Below are 13,395 nucleotides of genomic sequence, written 5' to 3'. Positions count from 1 at the left end.
CCCCTCCCTCATATACCTCTCAACTCCATCCCTCCATCTCATCCTCGGTCTACCTCTCCCTCCCTCCACCTCACCTACATACACCTTCTTAGTCAGTCTTTCATTCTCCATTCTCTTCACATGTCTACACCACCTCAGTTTATTTCTCCTACTCTTCTCAGCCACATCCACATCCACCCCACAACGTTCCTTCACTGCTTCATTCGTCAATCTGTCCCTCCACGTCACTCCACATGCTCCTCTCAAGTAACTCATTTCCACTGCTCTCACTCGTGACTTGTTCCCCTCTTGCAAGGTCCATGCCTCGCTTCCATACGTCAGGGTAGGGATCACAATACTATCATGCAGTGACTTCTTAACTTCCATACTCACCTCCCTATTTCTCATCACTGCTTTCAGTGTACCAACAACCTTCCTTCCCTGCTGTACCCTTTCACGCATTTCATCCCCCAAAGTTCCATCCTTACTCATCACACTACCCAAGTACTTGAATGCACTCACATTCTCCATATCCTCACCATCCAACCTCACTGCACACTCTGTGACTTCATTCCTCTCAAACACCATAACTTTACTTTTGTTTACATTAACTTTCAGATTCCTCCTCCTACACACTGTCCCAAATTCATTCACCAAACCATGCAACTCCCATTCATCTTCACTCAACAATACTGTATCATCAGCAAACAGCAACACCGGAAGCTTCCAAATCTCACCCTCATTCATTAGAGCCACCCCCACATCCACTGCCCTACCCTGCACCTCCTTTACAACCCCATCCATGTATATATTAAACAGCCATGGAGACATCACACAACCCTGTTTCAGTTCCACAATGATATCAAAGAACTCACTCAGCTCACCATCCATTCTCACTGCAGCCCTAGCTCCCTCGTACATACTCTTCACAGCACTCAACAATTTCCCCTCCACTCCATATATCCTTAATACCTTCCATATACCTTGCCTATCTGTTCTGTCATAAGCTTTCTCCAAGTCCATGAAGGCAGCATACACTTTCCTTCCCTTTTCTAGATACTTCTCCACTAAACATCTTAGAACAAATATCTGATCTACACATCCTTTTCCCTTCCTAATCCCCTTGTTCTTCTCAAACTAGCTCCTCTGTCATATGCCTAACCCTATCAATGAGTATTCTACCATATATTTTACCAGTCACACTAAGTAGGCAAATACCCCTATGGTTACCACATACTTCTCTCTCCCCTTTTCCTTTGTATAAAGGAACAATTATACCTGATTTTCAGTCCTCTTGAACCCTTCCCTCTTCCCAAGCCAATCTACACAACTTCCATATCCACTCCACAACAATCTCACCCCCATACCTAAGCATTTCACCACACACTCCATCAATTCCTGGGGCCTTTCCCAACTTAATCTTCTTCATCGCTTCCACTACTTCCGCCCTACTGATCTCTTCCTCCCTCCTGTCATCTCTTCTTCTCCCAGCCATTCCCCAACCACTTATACTCGCACTGCTCTCACTCTCTACATTCAACAAATCCTCAAAGTGCCCCTTCCATCTCCTCAATTTCTCTCTCTTCTCCACCAACAATCTATTATTCCTATCTTTCACTCCCCTACTATTTCCCCTTTCACACTGCCTTACTTTCTTTACCTCCTTCTAAAACAATTTCTTACTCTCCCTCCATTTCACACTCAGATTCCTCCCAAACTCTTCATCCACTTTCTTTTTACTCTCCTTCACCAGTCTCTTAACCTCCCTTCTCCTGCTCACATATACCTCTCTCTTCTCTCTCTCATCTTCTCCCCTACCTCTACTCGCTAACCATTCACTATATGCCTTCTTCTTTTGTTCCACAGCTCGTTTCACCTCATCATTCCACCATGCTGTCCCTTGCACACCCTTGCAGAGTTGATGAGACGAAAAGCCTTTGACTCCACCCTACTGAGAAGAGCTGTATGTGGGGAGCCTCCCCACACATGAGAGTTGAACTCCAAACAGGGACGAATAAAACCTCTGTATAAAGTCAACAACTGTGCGGGGGTAAAGAAGGTATGGAGTTGGCTTAGAACACCCAATCTCTTGGGAGCAGATTTTACAAGAGATGCAATATGATTTTTCAAAGATAAGTCCCGAGTGAATGAAACCCCAAGCGTGTTCAAGGATGATGCAGGATGGAGTTGGGTATTATTAATCATTAGAGGGTACTCCTGCGGAAGATTGTGTCGGGTTGATAGGTGTAAAAACTGAGTTTTTGATGCATTAAAAACAAGATTAGTTTTACCCCCATCAGAGATACGAGCCAAGTCAGACATTAGGTGTGCCATAGCCTCATCCCTTGTTAGTTGAAGTAACTACTGAGATGGACGTTGAGGGAACCGAATGGAAAAGTGAAGGGTGGAATCATCAGCGTACGAGCGGACAGGGTTAGATGTACAGCTTAGAAGATCACTGATGAATAAGAGGAAGAGAGTTGATGATAGGACAGAGCCCTGAGGAACACCACTGTTGATAGATCTAGAAGAACGATGGCCATCTACAACATTAGCTATAGAACGACCAGAAATGATGCTATAGATGAAGGCACAGATAGAAGGATAGATACCGTAAGAGGGCAGTTTGGAAATTAAAGATGTATGCCAGACTCGATCGAAGGCCTTTGAGATGTCAAGTGCAATGGCAAAGCTTTCGCCAAAGTCCCGAAAGCAGGATGACCAGGAGTCGGAAAGGTAAGTGAGAAGATCGCCTTTGAAGCATCCCTCATGGAACCCATACTGACGATCAGAAAGAAGGTTGTGATAGGAAAGATGCTTTAAAATTTTTCTGTTAAGAAATGACAACGGTCACCCTTCTTGGGGACTGGCTGAATGAGAGCAAACTTCCAGCAAGGAAAGGTACAAATTGACAGACAAAGGCAAAAGAGTTTACCTAGGCAGGATGTAAGCACAGAAGCACAGTTCTTGAGGACAACAGGAGGGACTCTGTCATGCCCATATGCCTTGTTAGTATTGAGGCCATTGATGGCAGAAAATACATCAACTGAAGAAATTTTAATGTCAGCCAAGAGGAAGTCTGAGGGGGAAAGTGATGGAGGAACAGCACCGGAATCGTCTAAGGTGGAATTGGAGGAGAAAGTCTGAGCGAAGAGATCTGCTTTATCAGTAGAGGATATAGATACAGAGCCATCAGAATAGAAAAGAGGAGGGAAGGATGATGAGGTAAAGTTGTTAGAAAGGTTTTGGCAAAGTGCCAGAAGGAGCGAGAAGAATTTGAGTTTTGAGAGTTGAGAACATTTAGTATGGATGAAATTATTTTTAGCAGAGCGAAGAACAGCCTTAGCACGATTCCGGGCAGAAACATAATCAAGATGCGATTCAGGGGTGGGTTGGCTCTGGTACCTTTTAAAGGCCCTCTCATTGTTGCGGACAGCAGTAGAACAAGCGTGATTAAATAAAGGCTTTCTTGCATTAGTGAAAGGATATGAGAAAGGAATGTATGCTTCCATGCCCAAGAGAATAACCTCCGCAATGGAAACAATAATCATTCCATGGAAAATCAAAGAAGTACTACCTGAGCGCCTCCTAATCTGCAGCTCCAAAGTGCCACAATCGACGTTTCTGTAGAGGGTCCACAGGCCGTACTGGAGCAATAGGACAGGTTAAGTTAGTAAGGTTGTGATCGGATGAGCCCAAAGGAGAGGAAAGATTGACAGTGTAAGGAGAAGGATTATAGTAGGATTCGCGTACGTTTGCGGCTGTGGTGTGGCCCGCACCTGTGTACAATGGTGCCACGTTTCCCCAACTTGCGATGTGAAACGGAAGCTATTTATATACAAGGCATCACAAATTCGATAAATTCAGATGAATAAAACTTACACTTGTGTATTTTGATGGATGAATCAACAGTAATCTTATCATGCATAAAATACTTATACAGTAACACAGAAACATGGCATACATATTGTACAGTGTTGCTAAAAGAAATTGTAGTCACTTTTAATGGTTTTTAGTGTAGTTTTAGGGTGGGTAATAATATCACAGTTATGGATATGAGATAATGAGCCTGAAAAAAGAAGAAATTTGCCAATATCCAAAGTAAAAGAAATAATTCATGTAATTCTTGTGAGTGGCAACACTTACCCAGTCTGGCCTAAGATAAAGTACATACCCCTCCGTAGACCCAACCATAGCTTGTACAGGTGTTGCTAGGGAAAAATGCTCACATTTACTGGCTTTTACCATAATTTTAAGGGTGAGGAATAATCACATTTATAATCATAAGCTAATATGTAGGACAAAATAGTAGGCATATGCAAATACCGAAGTAAAAAAAAAAAAAACATTATTCACTCGCGAGCGGCAACACTTCCACACCCAGTCGGTGAGAGAGAGAGAGAGAGAGAGGCAGGAGGGGCATGCATTGAATGCATTGTCGGCATCACTAAATATAACAAAACCAGATTAACAAATGAAAGCACAATTATAAATAACTTATAAAAGAATCAAAAGTACTCAGGGTGGCTCACATTTCCCGCCAGGAGAGAGAAAGAGAGAGAGAGAGAGAGAGAGAGAGAGATAACGGTATAGAAAACGTGGCAACACTGTACACAGGTGCGGGCCACACCACAGCCGCAAACGTACACGAGTCCTACTATAGTTGTAAGGAAGAGGTCAAGTATGTTGGAGCTCTCTTCAAGGTGGTCAGGGATACTGGTAGGGTGCTGTACAAAACTGTCCTTCTGCTATAGAAGACAATGCCTGCCATACTCACTAGGATAGTACGTTTCTCATTGTCTTTGGTGCCAACGTATGTGACTGTGCGGACTAATGCTAGATCCACAAACTTTACCCCACAGTTGGCATATTAAATCCTGGTATGATGGGAGAACTCTGTTTGGGTGTGCCTCTATTATCTACACCTTTCTCTGGCCAGTTTCCGAGCTTCTTCAAGATGAATTGTTCCTTTGCTGAAGAGGGCTTGTCATTATTCTTTGTCCAAGGTATTGGTTTCAATTAGGGGGAGGCGGTGGCTCAATCGGTAGAGAGGTGGCGTGTAGTCCTAATGGACCCGGGTTCAAATCCCGCTGGGGCAGGGAACAGTTTAAGGATTTGAATTTCATAAAAATCAGACTTTACTGATCTACCAGAAGACCCGCCGTCATGTCGTAAAAATACCCCCGCTAATACCAATACACCAGTCCTGTATGAGGCAGCCCTAGCATGTATTCAATATGGACGGTGGGTGTTAGCACCGAAGCGGTGACATGTAGAGGTGTGCGGTACATAGGAGGACTACTAGGCCTTGAAAGCAGGCTGTGAAGCCTATGCCCAGAGTCGGACACATAAAAAAAAAAAAAAAGATCTTTTGGTATGATGTTGCCATTCTTCAGAGTTGTCCTTACGTGATCTATATCTTTTCTTCTGTCCCCCTGGGTTGCGACGTGCTGCAGGAGGTTGGCCATACAGAACCTGGCTTGGAAGTGGTGCTCTGGCATGCAGAACACGTGTCCGACCATCTAGAAAATTTTAAGGACATCATGGTTTCTATGCTGGTTGACTTTGCTCACTAGAGGATTTGTAACTGAGGGACTTTATCACCCCATTTGAATCCTAGGATGCATTGTACGTACTGCATGTGAAATGACTCAAGGTGTTTGATATGAAGCTTGTTTGTAGTCTTGTATTCAGCTCCGTATAAGAGAGTGGAGAGGCATACAGATGTATATACTGAAACATTTCTCTCGATTCTCAGGCTGATACATTCAAAGACACTGGGTCTGAGACGTCCAGAAAAAGCCGAGACGTGGTTGATTCGTGCAAGGACTTCTGCATCAATGTTATGTTCATATGTGAACCCATATCCAAGGCAGGTAAAATTCTACACCTGTTTTACATTTTTGCCGTTTATCTGAAATGCATGAAGCTCTGCTAGGTTGTTTTACTGACGTTCAGAATCCCATTGCATGGTATATATTAGAAATGATGGCAATACTCTGTCGTAGAGCTTCTGCAGTATGTGTAAGGATAGCATAGCTCTCAGCTCTAGAAGAGAAGTCTTTGACTGTGACTGAAGACGTCCGATATTAAATAAGTTACCGTCTTGACGGAAATGGATCTTTATTAATCAGCAGGATTCATTTGTTGGTGACTTGAAAGGGCAACTGCAATGAGACAGATGTTGGAAATGACAGGAGCCAGAACACATCCTTGCTTTATCCCAATATCCACTTTGACAGGCTCAGATTTGCTCCCACCTGTGGACACACGAACATTCATTTTGTCATGCAGACTATTCAGGATGGTAAAAAAAATTTGTTTTCAACTGCAATACATATACAATTCACAGTTCTGTTCGTGGCATTTCTCTTGTATCTGTCTGGCAACAAAGATCATAAGATCATATCACAGGAACTTTTTTCCCTAACAAATCCAAATTGTGTTTCAAGAAGTGTTGACTCAGTCAGATGATTTTTCAGTCTGGATAACATTATCTTGGCCAATACTTTGCAAGCATTCACCATGAGGGAGATAATTCTACTGTTGTCACAATTTGAGCAGTCCCATTATTTCTTCTAGATGGTTACAGTATCAGACGTACGCCACTCAGATGGAATTTGTTCTTTATTCCAGATATTCAGAATGAGATTGTCAAGGCACTGGTGGACTAACTGTCCACCCTCAATGATTAATTCAGATAGCATTCCATCAGTGCCTGCGTTTTTGTTATTTTTTATAAATCGGATGGCCTGAACAGTTTCTGCAAGTGTAGGTTGGACATTGAAACCTGCTGCTTGAGGAGCATTTGGTATGTCATGAAGGATATTGTGCTACCCTGGGTTTCTTTGATTCAGTAAGGTGTTGAAGCATTGTGCTCATCTTTCTTGGATTGCTTCCTTGTCTTTCAGGCGCTCTCCCTCGGGTCAACGTATAGTGTCTATGTTGTGTTTGGTTCGGACTTAGTTTTTATCGACTTGTAGAATCCAGGTTCGTCATATATATCAGTTAGTCTTTGCAGCTCTTTTGCTTGCTCAGTTCACCATTTGTTCTCCATGTCAGGCAGCCTCCTCTGGGTTTCATTTATAAGATCCTGGAATTCAGTTTTTAGGGTTAGGGAACTAGGATCAGCCAACCAGTTGTTATGTGCTCTATTCTTCATTGCAAGAAGGTAATGTATGTCCTCAGCATGATCATCAAACCAGTCATTATGGCAGTGGGTTAAGAAATATAGGGTTCCTTCTGCGTGCCGTGAAGCATCGTCTTAATGTTTGGCCATTCTGTGTTTAGGTTTGTTGTATTGTTGCTTTGGTCAAGTGGTGGGCATTGAGACAGCTTGTCTGTAATAGTACTGCAGAAGCCGTTACAGGTTGCTGCATCCTTTAACGTAGTAAAATTTATATTCTTGAAGGATGGTCTACAGTGCAATTCTGGGATTATGACCAGTTGTGGTTTGGCAAGTATAATGTTATGATCTACTGAGCACTCAGCACCTCTCATGGATTGGGTTATAAGAACTTTTTGATCTCGTTGCCTTACATTGACATAATCAATTAGGTGCCAGTGTCTAGATTGTGGATGCATCCACGTGTCTTTTGTTTATTCTTACGTTGAAAAATGGCGTTGGTGATGACCAGACTGTCATGAGCATAATGAAAGCAGTCTAAGGCCATTGTTGTTCATGTTACCAATTCCATGGAGGCCTATAATGGCTTGCCAGAGGTATTATCTTTTCCAGTTCTGGTATTGAAGTCTTCAAGCAGGATGAGTTTGTCATTATGTGGTTTTGGGGAAATGGTAGCATCCAGAGAGTCGTTAAAGGAATCATTGGCAGTGTCTTCAGAGTCAAGCATTGGAGCACAGGCACTGATTAGTGTTTTATACTGACCTTTGAGAGAGGTTTGTGCCAGGACATCAGCATCTCTGATATACCTACAGGTGATTCTTTGATCTTCTATAGTAGGTTGTATGAGTATTGTTACATAGCCTATGATTTCATCATCCTTTGTGTAATTTTAACGTACAGTTGCTGCATGTTTGATCACGAGCGTGTTCTACCTCACTCCCCCCTTCCACCCTTATAGTAGAGTAAGTCGTTCTTTCTGTTGTTCAGAGCGGGATTGTCAACTCTTTGTCCCCATGGCTTCATTTGCACGTCCTTCTTACAAGTTGTATCAAGCTCTGCCGGCCCCTATATAATGAGCTCAGTCTCTGCATTATTGCCACTTAGATCTACTCCTCATTTTGTTCACATCTCTGTCCTCCCCTGTACAGTTATTATTGTGAGTGCTCAGGAAGTCTCCAACCATCTAGCAGCTGTATAATTTGAGTATAAGTGTTATTGCATTTTGTTCTTGTACTGTATAGCATAAGTTGTTAATTTGTAGGCCTAGTGAGGTTTTTGTAATTCATGTAGGGTTCTTATTGTTAGCCATTGTTCATAATAGTTTGTATCTGTAATAATTTATCTTGCATTAACTGAGCATTACCCAGTGTATTCTCATTTTATCAGGGCTGACTTAGGTAAATTTACTCTTGCTAATTTCGTGTTAATAGAGGCTATTGCAGTTAACCATATATTTAACCTGTTTTTTGCCATTACATTATCCTTATGAGTCCTGAATGTTTTGTTGTTAGTTTGAGCATTAAACTTTAACTTGTAATTTTACCTAACTCTTTTGTTTTGAACCTGGAACTTTACGGGACAGTAGTGATTTTTTAGTATTCTCACTTAAAGTGTACAGTACATTATCTTTCTCTGTTCCGTAACATAAATTTGGCGACCTCGCCAGGATATTCAGGATATTATCATAAGGATATTGCTTGATATTTTGTGACTGTTACTTATTCATGATGTCTACTATTACTACACTTGATGAAGCCAAAGATTTTTTGTCAAATGTGCAAACAGTGTGTGATGTAGAAAACTGAACAAAGAATGAACTTAAGCTTGTTGCTCAACAATTGGGAATTGCTGTTCGCTCTCATCATTCTAAAGATCAAATTGTTGACATGATTAATGAAAGCTTGTTTAATGTAACTCCTCCAAATGAGCAAACGCAGATTGAATTAGCTAAGTTACAGCTAGCCCTGCAAGAGGCTCAGGCTAAGGAGGCGGAGTCTCGTGCTAAGGAGGCTGAATTTCAGGCCCGTTCTAAGGAGGCTGAGGCATAAGTTGAAATTGCTAGGATTCAGGAAGACCATGAGTATCGCATGAAACAAGGTGGAACTGGATCATCTAGCTCTGATGATTTTGATGTGGCTAAAAATGTTAAACTTGTCCCTCCTTTTAATGAATCTGATTTAACAAAGTATTTTCAGTTGTTTGAGAGGGTAGCTACAGGTTTTAATTGGCCAAAAAAGTATTGGCCAGTACTCCTTCAAACTGTTCTCACCGGTAAAGCTCAAGTAACTTATGCATCTTTGCCTCAGGATCAATCTGATAATTATGATGTAGTTAAGAGCTTGATTCTTAAGGCCTATGAGCTTGTTCCTGAAGCCTATAGAGTAAAATTTAGGACAACTTATAAGCAAGATAAGCAATCCCATGTTGAGTATGCAAAAATCAAAGAAGATCTGTTAGAGCAGTGGTTAAATTCTAAGAATGTGGATTCTGATTTTGGTAAATTTAAGCAGATGATTTTGCTGAAGGACTTCAAGAGGTGTGTTAATAAAGATGTAAGCCTATATCTTGATGAGAAAAGAATAGATAATATGTCTGATGCTGCAGTTTTAGCTGATGAATATGTTCTCACTCACAAGAGATATTCTAAAGAAAAAGGGAAAGCTGAGAGTAAGTATGTTGCCTCTACTCAGAGTACAGGTAACAGGAAAGAGAATAAAGATGATGTTTCTCAGGAAGTAAATACCAGCTTCACCTCTAGATTTCAGAAAAGTAAATGTACTTATTGTAGTAAGCTTGGTCATACTACGGAGAAATGTTTCAGGAGACAGCGTGATGTGAACAAAAAGGAGTCTTTAAATATTCAGTCAATTGGTCTAGTGTCCACTCTTGAGAGTTCCCAGAATTCTTTAACTGAGTTAACTGAACCTGCTTTGAGGGGTAAATTAAATTCTCATGATGGAGCTCCTCTTTTGAGCAGTGACGTGGGTGACACTCTCAAGAGTTCATGTGCTAATTTCCTGTCTGATGGTTTTGTCAGTCCTCTGGACAGTAATGACAGGAAATCAGTTAAAATATATCGTGATACAGGTGCTTGCCAATCCCTTATGCTGACCAGTGTTCTAGGCTCTAATGTTAATTCCTCTGATGAAACTGTAATCTTACAAGGTGTAGGGAATAATTACTTCTCTGTCCCTCTGTGCAGAGTGAATTTAGAGTCTGGTTTTGTTAATGGTTCCGTTATGGTTAGGTTGGTTGAGACACTCCCAATGTCAGGTGTAACTTTCTTACTTGGAAATGATATTGGTGGAAGTCAAGTGTGTCCAGCTCCTCAGTTGTCTAGTGAGCCAGTGGCTGCGTCCCAGGATTGTGGTATCCCTGATGTGTTCCCTGCATGTGCTGTCACTAGGGCTAAGTCTAAAGTTACTGGTGATTTAGAGGATAATGATGATGATGATGTTATCCTAGCTGACACTTTTCTTGCTAATTTGGACCACTGACCAGATGAGGCAGTACCCCGTAGTGTTGATAATTTGTCTCGTCAAGAGTTGGTTGAGTTGCAGGTTGCTGACCCTGAGTTGAAAGGTCTAGCTAACTCTGCTTACAGTGAAGAAGAGTCAGCCGGTTCTTCTACTTGTTATTATATAATGTCAGGAGTACTTATGAGGAAGTGGAGACCCCCAACAGCATCAGCCGACTGTGAATGGGAGGTTGTACATCAAGTTGTCATCCCTCGTGTTTGTAGGCAGGATATCATTAGAGTGGCTCATGATTCCAGTTTGGCAGGACACCTTGGAGTGAGGAAGACTGTGGCACGCATTTTGAAACACTTCTACTGGCCAGGTATCTTCAGGGATGTTTCCTGGTATTGTAAGTCTTGTCACACCTGTCAAGTTGTGGGGAAGTGTAATCAGACCAAAAAGGTTGCACCTCTAGTTCCCATTCCCCCTTTTGAGGCGCCTTTCACCCGTGTGTTGGTGGATATTGTGGGCCCTCTTCCTAAGACATCTTCAGGATTTTCTTATGTCTTGACCCTGATTGATATGGCTACTCGTTATCCTGAAGCCATTCCACTTAGAAATATCTCAGCAAAGAACGTGGTTAAGGAAATGCTAGGGTTCTTCACAAAGTTTGGTCTGCCCAAGGAGGTACAGTCAGACCGGGGAAGTAATTTCATGTCAAATGTTGTCAAGCAGTCTCTGAAAGAGTTGGGCATCACCCAGATCACGTCTTCAGCTTACCATCCCAAGACCCAAACAGCATTGGAGAGATATCATCAAACACTCAAATCGATGCTCAAGAAATACTGTTTGGAACATCAGAAAGACTGGGATAAAGGTCTTCCATTCGTAGTGTTTGCCGCAAGAGAATTTCCAAATGAATCACTGGGCTTCTCACCTTTTGAACTACTGTTTGGCCATGAAGTAAGAGGACTCCTTAAGTTACTCAAGGAATGCTGGCTGTCGGAGGAAGATGACGTCAACCTGCTAGAGTATGTGATGAAGTTCAAAGAACGGCTGTCCACTGCTTTACAGGTAGCGAGAGAGAATTTAGGAGCTGCTCAGGAGAAGATGAAGACTTGGTATGATAAGAAGTCCAGGTTACGCCACTTTCAGCCAGGAGATCAGGTTTTGATTCTGCTACCAGTGCATGGGCAACCTCTTCAAGCCAAGTTTAGTGGTCCTTATTTCGTGGAGAAGAAACTCAGTGATGTCAACTATGTCATCGCCACACCAGATCGTAGAAAGAACAAGCAACTATGTCACATCAACATGCTAAAGTTATATCACAGGTGGGACGAAAATAATCCAGTCTGCACTGTAGCTGTTCCACCCGAGTCTGCAAGTGAAGCTCACCCATGCAGTATGAGCCTGAGTGATAGTTTGGGGAAGAATCCTGATATCATGAATGATCTCCAGACTAAGCTTTCTCATCTACCTCCCATGAAAGGCAGGAGTTTTCGGCATTACTGCAGGAGTACCCGCAAGTGTTCCGTGCCACTCCAGGAAGAACTACTGTGTTGATGCATGATGTCGATGTTGGAGATGCAAAGCCAATTAAACTCCCTCCTTACCGTGTGAACCCAGTGAAAGTTCCTCTCATCCAGAAGGAGCTTGGCTACCTGTTGGACCACGAGATGATTGAGCCCTGTCAGAGCGAGTGGAGTTCTCCTGTCACTCTAGTCCCTAAGCCAGGTGGGTCACAGCGGCTTTGCATCGACTACAGACGTGTTAATCAGATAACCAAAACAGACACTTACCCTCTCCCTCGTGTGGAAGATTGCATAGACAAGATCGGAAAGGCTAGGTACATAAGTAAGTTTGATTTGTTAAAGGGATACTGGCAAGTACCTATGACTGAACGTGCTAGGGAGATCTCATGTTTTGTAACACTAGGAAAGACTTTTGCATGTTCTGTAATGCCATATGGTATGAAGAATGCACCAGCTACATTTCAGAAGCTCATGAATGTTGTAACAGAGGGTTTGGCAGGGTGTGTTGTTTATATTGATAATGTATTAATCTTCAATGACAACTGGAAAGATCACCTATGCCATGTCTGTAAATTTCTTGAGCGTTTGGTTCAGGCTAATCTTGTAGCTAATTTATCAAAGTGTGAGTTTGGTCAAGCTAAAGTTCAGTACCTTGGGTACGTAATTGGTGATGGACATGTTGCACCACCAAGAGCTAAGGTTCAGGTTATAAGTGATCTTCCCAGACCTAAAACTAGGAAAAAGCTACAAAGATTTTTGGGAATGGTAGGTTATTACAGGAGATTTGTTCTTAACTTTTCAATTCTTGTATTACCACTTACAGACCTACTGAAAAAGGGAGTTAAATTTGTCTGGACCGATAACTGTGAATCCTCTTTCAAGAAACTTAAAGCTATCCTATTAAGTCAGCAAGTGCTCGCTACTTGCAATTTTGCTAAGCCTTTTAAGATGGCTGTTGATGCAAGTGATACAGGAGCTGGGGCTGTTTTGCTGCAAGAGGATGATCAGGGTATTGAACACCCTGTATCTTATTACAGTAAGAAGTTCACTCCACCTCAAAAGAACTACTCAACTATTGAGAAAGAGCTTTTGGCCTTGATTTTGGGTTTACAGCATTTTTCATTTTATTTGTGTTCTGGTTTTGACCCCATAGTCATTTATACCGATCATAACCCACTGAAATTCCTTAGTATGTTTAAAGATAAAAATCAGAGATTGACAAGATTGAGTCTACTTCTTCAGGAGTATTTATTAGACATACAACATGTCAAGGTAAAGAAAATGTTATTGCAGATTGCTT

Source organism: Coenobita brevimanus, chromosome 32, assembly GCF_032717465.1.
Source record: "Coenobita brevimanus isolate Jiangsu-jjx chromosome 32, ASM3271746v2, whole genome shotgun sequence".
Taxonomy (NCBI): domain Eukaryota; kingdom Metazoa; phylum Arthropoda; class Malacostraca; order Decapoda; family Coenobitidae; genus Coenobita; species Coenobita brevimanus.
This window is presented reverse-complemented; position numbering follows the sequence as displayed.